Source organism: Benincasa hispida, chromosome 3 (assembly GCF_027475165.1).
Source record: "Benincasa hispida cultivar pf3 chromosome 3, pf3_genome.v1.1, whole genome shotgun sequence".
In the NCBI taxonomy this organism is placed as follows: Eukaryota; Viridiplantae; Streptophyta; class Magnoliopsida; order Cucurbitales; family Cucurbitaceae; genus Benincasa; species Benincasa hispida.
The window spans coordinates 62071043-62082233 of record NC_143480.1 but is presented as its reverse complement, the minus strand read 5'-3'; the positions used below and the strand labels follow the sequence as shown (position 1 = coordinate 62082233).

General features: G+C 33.3%; 1 pseudogene; it reads left to right on the top strand.

The window, feature by feature from the left end:
- Positions 1-3163: 3163 nt before the first annotated feature.
- LOC150037439 (uncharacterized) lies at positions 3164-4707 on the top strand (annotated as a pseudogene).
- The last annotated feature ends 6484 nt before the right edge of the window (positions 4708-11191 follow it).

Sequence of the window (11191 nt, the reverse complement as noted above, 5' to 3'; positions counted from 1 at the left end):
ATCCAATAATTCTCAATTAAATCCTTGTTGAGCTACAGAGGGGTCCTTTTGGACCTATAGATTGAAGCTCCAACGGTACTTGGATAATTAATTAAACTCTTTAATTAAAGTACCCAACATCCCTTAACTGTCGGTCACTCCACTAAAGACCGACAACTGCACTCTTCGTACTACAGATAAATTTATGTGTCCATTGGATATAACCAATCAATAGTGCAATGACCCTTCACAAATTGCTCGTAAGTACAGTTGGGCCAAAAATACCGTTTTGCCCTGGTAGTTACATCTAACTTCTTAAGTACCACTGATCCCTCTAATGAATAATAAGTCATAGTCCCACTATGACCAAGACCCTCTCGAGCCAGGAAAGGGTGTAACTACTATGTTCAAGACCTGAAATCAGTCCTTAAGGGAGCAATTTATGTATTTTCCCCTACATCGGGGAAAGAGTGAATTCCGTCTTGTGTAGCTGTGTTCCCAGCTCCCCAGTCAGACGAATCCCAAAATGGTAGGCTTGTTGAGTTGGCAATCTGACCATTCTCACCCATACAAATCAAATAACCACCTTCATGAGCAGGAGTTCACAACTCACTCAGGATTTAGGTCATGTCACCTATAGTTATCCTAGTGAAATGTAAGTCTCTATTATTAACAGCATTATATAAAGAGACTAATCATTTCGTGGTCCGGTCTTATACAAACTCTTTGTATAGGACACCCCCGCTCATGTGTCTCCACATGAATGATCAGAATCATATCATTTGTAGCACTTTATAACACTTGTAACACCTACAAAGCGGGTCGTATCCATAGTGTCACCAGGATAAGGTACCCAACTTTATCCATTTACTACAGATCGTTTATATTATTGTTTAAACAAGATCCACTTGTATGTCTCTACATACTTGTTCAAATTACATGAAATAACCTCATATCATAGTTTATTGGATTGAGTATATGCTTATAAAATAACAATTATTTTATTAACAACTATATGTTTATACAAAATTTACAAATTACGAGATTATAAGGAGATTTAGGACACCAATCCCAACATAACTAATATAAATGCTATCATTATTAGTTGCTATCAGTGATAGCTTTCAATTCTAGAAAACCGGGAAGAAGCACGCGAAATGGTGGGCTAGGCATTGTTTAGATCAGTGTTGTATTAATATTTCTCAAATTGTGCTATCAGTGATAGCCACTAATAATAGCTACATGTGATAGCAACTAATATTAGTGGCTATCACTTATAGTTGTCATCAATGGTAGCTTTCAATTTGAGAAAACTAGGAAGAAGCGCACAAAATTGTGGACTGGACATGGGCTTTTTAGTTTTTTACCAATTTTTGTGCTACATATGCAATTATTTTATCCTTATACAACATATTTTATTATTTCCGGCTTGAATCCATTATATCTTATTAATTTCTTATGGGCTCTATAAGTTTACAACTTCTTAGAATTTTTTTTTTTTAGATAATATAAATACTCTATTAATGAGAAAAAACAAAATAAGGATTACAATGGTTAATATCAATAACAATAAAAGGAGTTAACCAAAAAAACATGGTAATATTTCACTCTTCACTACTTTCTAGGCCCAGGCCCAATAAGCCAACTCATGGGCCACTTGGTTACTAGATCTAGAAATGTGCTTAAAATGATGGGGAATTGGTGCATATGGTAGAATTTGATATTTCATTCTGAAAAAAAAATGGCAAAACCGCCTAGGAATAAGAAATTATGGTAACTCATGTGACATGCACATGGCCACAAATTTCTAAATATCTTATTTGCCCTTGCCTTGTTCGTAAGTATTGTTGTTGATTAAACTACGAATACCAGGTTATTCCAAAATAGAAACACAAGGTCGATGTATATATACAAGATTATTGTTGGTATTTTTCAAAGACAACTTTCCTCCTAATTTTGCTCATGTAGTTAACATAATCTTTATATTTTATTATTATTTTAGATTTTGTTAACCACTTTTCGAATTTATTTCACCTTAATTAAATATCCAGATTTTTCTACAAATTTATATTTGAAACATCCATATATTATTAAATTTTCTTTTATCCATATATTTTATTCAAATCTCTATATAATTTTTCATAATTTTATACATACATTCTTAATAAATCAGTTGTATATTTCTCACATTCTTAATAAATTAGTTGTATATGCTATTTTTTATATTATTTTAACAATTTGGAAAAAAAAAATATTACTTCCTAAAAAAATGGTCATTCGTTGATTGCACAAGAATCAATTAGATTATTGCTCCATACATTGCCATAACTTTTGTTACTCACACAAAAGTTTCATCGATTTAGGTTTTCTTGTGGTTTCTTTAACAAGCTACTGTTTTTGCTATGGATTTACAACGGATTAGACTTCTATTTGATGATTGATGGGATGAAAATTTTCAGTACCATGATTTTTTAAATTTTGAGGTGCATATTCTATTAAATTCATCGTTCCAACAATTTGTAGAATATATCCAAGGTAAACTTTTCTCCTCCGGTGAGTTAACTATATCTCATTTGACAATGTACCGATTGGTTCTATCAATTCGAATCTTGTTAGCATTGTCGAAGATAAAGATATTTTGTGGTTGATGTCAGTGTTATCAGATTCCCCCCAAATTGATTTATGTGTAGTGCTTGACCATGTCTCATCTGTTGCCCCAAATACTCGAAATCCACTGTATTTGAGTAATGAATTAGCAAACATTGATCATTCTTCCCAACATCCTGAGGGAAACACTGAAATCGTTGATTTTCAAGATTCCGATTCCTTTCAATCTGGTATTCCCATTAGAGCAGGTTTACATTTTAGTAGCAATTTTGTATTAAAGAAAGCAATTTATTTGCTTGCTCTTAAAAGCAGTTTTGAACTTACTACTACTAGGTCAAACAAAACTTCATTTGAAATTTGTTGCAAGGATATGTCTTGTGGATGGTATCTACGTGCATCTGTATATAGAGGGGGTGATGTGTAGATGGTTCGAAAATACATTGATATCCATAAATGTCCTATTGACATTGTTAAAGATGGTCATCGACAAGCATCTTGGATCGTTGCTGAGTGTACAGAGTCATTTTCTAAAATGAATGACAAAGTCCCATGCCGACCGTGTGATGTTGTAAGCTATATGAGAAGACAAAATGGTGTAAATATAAGTTATGGTAAAGCTTGGAGAGGTCGTGAAATTGCCCTCAATTCCCTTAGGGGGACTCCTGAGCCCTCATATGCCGATTTGTCACCATTTTTAACTGCGTTGATTGAAAAAAATCTTAGTATTTTTCTTGTCTATATTTAGTTTAAGCAATTATATACAATCTATTTTGGTATAATGAATCTAAATGTTTATTCCTTACAATAACATATACAACACAAGAATCTGATGATGAAGGTAGGTTTAAGTATTACTTTATGGCCCTTGTTGCTTCTATAGATGCATGGAGATTTTGTTTTCCTATTATGTCAGTCGATGGTGCTAGTCTAAAGAACAATTTTTTGGGGACATTATTGTCTATTTGCACACTTGGTGACAATTCGCAGATTGTACCTCTTGCATTTGTCATTGTCGATTCTAAGAATGATGCATCATGGTCTTGGTTTTTTCCTAATCTTAAAGCTGTTTTTAAGGATTCTAACAACCATGTTATGGTGTCGGATGGTCATAAAAGTATAGCCAAGAGTGTTAGTTCTGTCTATGATTTTGCTGAACACGGGTTGTGTGCATTTCATCTGTATAAAAACCTTATTAAGAACCATAAGGCACGTCCAATTGAAGACACTTTCCATATGTGTGCAAGAACATATACAATTGGTGAATTTGAGTATTACATGAGGCAGTTGGATGAGGTTGCTCCGTCCATTAGGCTTGAATTAGAGGATGTTGGCAAATCCAAATGGGCTAAGGCATTTTGTTGGAGGAAAAGATATTCCTTGATGACAACCAATATATCTGAATGCATGAATTCAACTTTAAGGAAGCACACGAATTACCTGTTATTAGTCTCCTTGAAGTTATCCGTAGTTTGGTTCAAAAAAAGTTTTACAAACATCGTAGTCATTGGAGTTTCCAGCATTCTGAATTGTCATTACATGCAGAGAACATTATTCGATCAGCCTTAAATGATAGTAGGTCAATGGATGTAAGTGTTCTTTTATTTACACAATATTTATATTCAATTGAGCCTATTATTAATAGTAAAATTGTAAGTTTATCGTTCTTTTTTTTTTTTTTTTTTTTTTACAGTTATACCCCATTAACCAGTATGAATTTGAAGTGCATGATCGCTCTAACTAATTTGTTGTTAACATTTTGAATCGTACTTGCTCATGTCGACATTGGGACCTAAACATGATTCCGTGCTCTCATGCATGCATTGCATTGTCTCGTAGGAACCTTCAATGCAGTCATACGCACATGATTTCTATCGTGTTTCCAATCTACGTTTTTTATACAGAAAGGAAACACGGCCTATTGGCAATGTTCAACAATTCACTGCAATTCATACAGTTGGCAATGATCCAGTTCTTCCTCCTATTGTCAAACGTTCGGTTGGGAGGCCTAAGAAAAAAGAATCATGTCTTGTTTAGAAAAAAAAAAAAGCTACAGTCCGCTGTAGTCGGTACGGTAAGAGGGGTCATAATTGTAGGTCTTACAAGGATCCCACACGACATTGAATGCAATTATAGTGTTATATTTTTTAGTATTGTTTTTCTTTACTTTGTAGTTTGTTTTTCCTTCAAACAATTCTTTAATGTTCGAACTTAATGGCATTTTATGAAAGGAATTGTTATTTGCATTGATATTGTGGTTTGTTATCTTACTTTTATGTAGGTAGTTCAGTCATTTGAAATACTTAAACCTAATTTATGTTGGTAATTCAGTTATTTGTATTATTCAGAATGGGCATAATTTAGCTGAACGTTTTAGAATTACAGTGTGTTTGTGAAATAAATCTAAAATATTCAAATTGTATACCAAAATATCAATGATATAACAATGATCGTGCATGGAATTGGAAGTTAAATTACTAATTTATGTTGGTTGTTCAGTCACTTATATTATTCATAATGGGAAATTGAGCTAAACGTTTTAGAATTACAGTGTGTTTGTGAAATCAATTCAAAATATTCAGATTGTATACAAAAACAATAATGATATAGCAATTATTGTATATGGAATTGAAAGTTAAATATTACTAATTTATGTTGGTTATTCAGTCATTTGTATTTTTTATAATGGAAAATTGAGCTAAACGTTTTAGAATTACAGTGTGTTTGTGAAATCAATCCAAAATATTTAAATTGTATACCAAAATAGTAATGATATAACAATTCCAAATCACTTGATACATTCATTGTTCATTATATTATTGAGGATTGGAATTGAGCTGCACGCTTTAAAATTACAGTGTGTTTGTTGTTATTAAACTTTATGTATGTGCAATGTGAAAAGTTCAATTCACCTAACATTACAAATAATTTATGTATATGCCCTTTGGACGAATGAGACTTTAACAAGCCCATTTTATTGAGGTTATTTACTATAGGGCTGACCAGAAAAACTCGTACAAAACAGCTACACCAAATCCAAATCTATTATATTTTCAAAATCCAAAATAGTTAAACTGTATACCAAAATAGAAACTATATCAACAGATCCAAATCATTCCCTTCATTCAATACAGGAACCAATTCTACTAAAAAGTTCCAAAGTTTAAAACATATACCAAAATAAGATTATGGAATTCATTCATAGCTGGCACAAAATCTAAATGTATTCTACTTTCAAAATCCAAAATGGGAATGACATAAAAAGTCAAAATCACTTGGTTCATTTATTGCAAGATCAGGCTTAGTTTAGGTACAAGTCAAATGATGGGCCATTCGGAAGAGGGGGGGTGGTATTTTCATCTGTGGTTTGAGGTTTTCTTATTATCCCTCTTGCTGAATCTATCCATATGTCTGTCATTGGTGGATTCACATAATTCACTTTTGGCAGTTTCCTTTTTAGTTCATGTTGCCTTGATATTCTTTCCTTCTCTTGGTTAGCCATCATGATTAACTCCTTAGTTACGTTTAACTAATAGCATTTTATAACTAATTAGTTGTTGTTAGGACTTGACAAATTATAATAGTGATCAAACTTACGAGATCAATTATTCTTACATGTTTGAGTACGATCCTTATAGCAGGGCTATTTTCATCAATGTTGTACAACTTATTAGTAATTTCCTATTTCCAACTCCAGAAAGGGTAAATTTTTAACGTCGATTGCTCGACGTGACCTATCCCCTGTCAAGGCACAAAGAAATTCTTGTATTGCTCTAGTTCCTTCTTAAATGAGTCGATATAGCCCGGTAAGACTATAAGGGTTCTTATCTGTTGAAAAGAACCAGACAGGTCGAATTTGGTATTTTTCCTATTAGTCAAAAAAGGTAAAAAGAAAGAATCAAAAGACTCAACTGAAAATAAAGACTCTGACTCAATTGACTTAACTAACTCTTGAGAACAAGAAGAACAAATTAAAAAATTTATGACATACTAGACGGCAGAATAGTGTGAGGTTTTTCAACCTCTAACTCTATCACCTGAAAATCAATGGGTTTAGGCTCAGATTCTTCATAGTCCTCACAATCTGGTTCTAAACATGGCATGTTATCCTTCAACTCATCCTCAATGTCGAAATAGATTACCTCATCACTACACGCCTTAGTGATGTCATAAGATGTGTGTAACAAGGGTTAGCATGCTCTCTCAATTAAATCAGAGGATTGAATGACTGAATCTCTCAAACTCTAAAGATTAATTCCAACCTCAGTCTGAAGACTAAAGCTCTCATGGAGGTCGAGGATCTCCTGCTAAAAAACAATATAGTTAATAGCAAGTTGTCTAATCACATCTTCTAATGACACACCTGAGTCGGTGGTGTGAGCATGCATCGTCATGTTGGATGTGGCAAGATGTGAACCATAGTGGAATTGGTCCCATCCTAGGTTTCCATAGTCATAAGACTCCTCCCATCTAGGCCGATGAAAATCGTCATCCATATAACTAGGAGACCTTCCCATGGAGTAGTCTCAAGGCATAGGGCTCCATTACAAATTTGGGCATGCTTGCCGAGGATGATCAGTCCTGCATGCTTGCACCTGCTGCAGGTTACCTGCAACCAATTGACTAACCAAAGAAGTTAACTTAGCAAGTTGACCTCGAAGGTCACGAACCTCGTCACTAAGTCGAGATGCTCTACTCGATTGCTCTCATGCTTGTTGATGATATCTGTCATGCTTAAAACACTAACACAAAAAAGGAAAACAAATCAAAAGCAAAAGAATACTCTAACTAGAAATTTAACTAACGAAACGTCAATGGCTTCCCCGGCAATGGCACAATTTTTGACAGGCCTGAATTCTACGTCGTTAAGCTTTGAATCTAATCAAAAGAGAATTTATAATATTGAACTACTCCTATCACTACTAAAACGTAGCAACAGTGGTAAATCTGAGTCGATCCGCAGAGAAGCGCGATTGGTTTCATTAAGTTAATTTTCTAACTAGAGCGATAAATGAGGGGTGTTGTTGTGGAAGAGATAAATGCATGAAATTGAAATAAAAGGGTAAATGTAATCTAGGATAGGAGTCTACCTAATTTCTAGAGCAAAAGAGAGTTCATATGCAATTTCTTTCATTAGGCATCAATTAATTACACTGAATCTGTCAAGACCTCAACCTGTTAGAAAATCTAATATCCCAATTAGCCAATTTCGATAAAATCCAAACCAACCCTAATTCAGTTTAAAACTTTTTCTTCTTAGTGACATAAAAGTTAAAACTGAAAAATATTAAGAAAGGGTTCAATTGTTGAGATATATTAGAAGTCGGAAAGTCATATCTTATAGCATGATTTATTTGCAAAGATTATACTAGGGCATACATGAGTTTGGTGAGAAAAAGTCTGGATCCTAAAATGCGATCGTAATACATGCTACTAAATCAATCAATATTGCATAGGTTATGACGATTTTGCAAACAAGAATTTCAACAAATTAATTTGTCAGAAAAATTCATCGAAACTCTATTAATATTTAAACGAATCTATCCAAAGAATTCATAAGAGTTCAGTTAAAGTAATTAGAAAACCTTCAAGAAAATTAAACATAAGGCTCTTACTCAAAGAAATTAGATAGAAACTACCTCTCAATTCATAGACAAATCAAGAACAAACCTCCAATCCATCAATTACAACCCAAAATAAAAAGCCAAACTAACCTAAGGATACTAAAAATTGAAAGGAATATAAGAAGAAGGAAGTCTAACTTTGGCCTCCATCAATTTGGCCTCCTAAGTTCAGCATTTACCTCCAATCAACATAAATTGACCTAGGGCCGAGGAGAAGTATATATAGAGATCAACGCAGCATTGCAACGCTGATGCGGCCGAAAGGAAGCGTCAGGCAAGAAGTCCAATGCATGGTCCAACGCTCACTTGCTTGCACACCTTGTTGCTTGTCCGTCAATGATCGCAGTGTCGCAATGCTCTAGAAAAGTGTTGCAACATTGATGCTTCTGTCTTTAAGCGTTGGAGTTCAAGCGTTGAAATGCGTTAGAATGTTATGATTCAACTCCGAAGCATCGTGACGCTTAGAGTATCGTTGCAACGCTAAGTCCATTGCCAGATACTCGCTGCTCGACGAATCGATACTCGTTCACTCAGAAGAATTTGATGGCATTTTGATAATTTCAGCTTCTTTGAAGTCTCAATGTTTAAATCAACTCCAGATTGCTTCAAATTAACCCCGTTCTTTACCAAATGATTAATTATAACTCTTGATTGCTCAATACCTACAAACATGGAAATAAACACATAAAATCCACTAACAAGCTCGAATTAAGCTAGGTTTTCACTGTCTTTGTATTAGGTGTAACAACAGCTGAAAAGATTGATTTGTAATGAAAAAATCAAGAAAATGTCCAAAAATAGTTTCTCTAAGTCTCTATTGTAACTCCTCATTTAAATTCTCCTTGAGTTTATCAATTACAGAAGTCTTTGTTTGCAAGTTTATTTTCAGTGGTTCATTTCTCCTTGCACTATCCATCAGATACAAACAGTCCTAACACATTTGAAATAAACCATAAACACAAGCTTAATAATATGCTAATAGTAAATACAAGTACAAAGTATTTAAGTAAAAATACCTCACATGTATCTATCATTTCGATTATTTTTCCCTTTTGGCATGTTGCTACTTTATCTTTTCCTTTATTTGACCTAGTTATTACTTAATATTTACAACAATCAGTAAATATTTAAGTAAGAATACCTCACACATATATATATTATATAGATGATTACCTTTTTTTCTTTCTTTGTTTCCATCCTCTTGTCTGACTGTCCATTGGATGATCCTTTTTCTGATAGTGTTGTTTCCCCACGACTTTGTGACTTTTCTTCTTCATTGTCTTTGGTTTCATCTTGCATGTTTCACATGTCCCTTCAAGGTTCTCTGCTTATTCTTCATACTCATTACTATCTTGTTCATCCTGTTTCATTATTTAGTAATTATATTATATATATACTTTAACAAATACACTGTAATTAATAGATGATTTCATAAAATCTACATTATGATACCTTTCCCTCATGTAGTTCATATTGCTCTTCTTCTTCTACTACGTCCTTTCTCCCTTCTTGTTTGGTTCTGTCTTTTTTTTTTTTTTTTTTCACAGCCTGCATCGCAATTTAGATATATAAGATCTTTAACCCTTAACATTTCTTGTTGAATCAAATAATCCTGACCTTACTCTTTATCCTTGGTTTGTTTGCTTGAACTTTGACCACTAGTGTAGAAGCATCCCACTTTCGTTTGTTGCTAGCTATTGGATTTGCACGTTTTATGTCTGATCCCTGCCATCATCTCTGTTTTTTCCTATTTTACATACATGATAAAAATTTGATGTTTACAACTACATTAAAATAAAAACAAAAACATACCTCGTCGTCACTGTTGAGAACTATTGGCTCTTTGCTTGTTTATTTTTTTTCAAACAAAGGACGGATTATGCCCCCACCTTGCCTCCAAAATATTAGATAGGGGGTAGTATTTCTCTTTGAAGGTGTGGGCTGCCAGAGAGTGAGGGAAAGTAATAAGTCTCCCCACTTTTTTACCAATTAAGGTTTGCATATGATATAATTAATATACATTTTTAATTTTGAATTAGACTAAAAAATTAAAAGTAGAAACATTTGAATAAAATTCAAATATTAGATTAATATAAATTAGATTTCTATTAAAAATATAAGTTATAATTGATATGGATAAGATTCATATTAAAATTATAGGTTATATGAAATATGAATATTTAGAATATGGTGGAAATTAATTAAATTAAATATTGGATAATTAAATTCAATTTTAACTCTCCTACATTACCGAAGAGTGAGGAAGATTGAAACGTGGGGAATGGGCAGTTACCCTCTCGCCCTTTGCCTTTAATTTACAGAATAGTCTACACTTTTGAGAGCTTTACTTCACGTGAATTTTTTGGGTTACCCTCTCTCTCACACACACTCTCACAACCTCTCCAATCTTCATTCTCAGAGAAAGTGTTCTTTGTTTTTTCATTTCCTTCCACAAAGGTTCCCACTAACCTCCTTGTTCAAAGAGAATAGCATAGAAGATCTCTTGGTGGTATCTTGCTCGAGATTTTTTGTTCGTGTCGTGCTGTGAAAGACCAATTCCATTGGAAAAGGAAAAGAATTTGAAGACTGATCTTCAAAGGTAACAATGCTTTCCCTTTCAATTACGTAATAACATGTAAAATTCCTTTGTTTTATTGTTCTATGTAAAAATCCATTCAATACGATTAAGGCAAATAACGATCACACGCTTCTGCACAAGGAATTCAATTTCTACAATTGGTATAAGAGTCCAATTTTTGCCTTAATTTGTTGTTCTGAATTTTAAAGAATGATATGGTGGATTATTTATGCATTTTGATGTATGAAACTGGTTTGAATAATAGATGTTTTTAAGATTGGCACTTAGTTTCAGAATTAATTTAATTGATTTAATCGATGTAAGGGCCCATTGTTTTTGGCATTTATTTTATTTTATTGAGTTTGTAAGTATGGGTCATGTTTTTTGCAAGAGTTACTAAAGATGG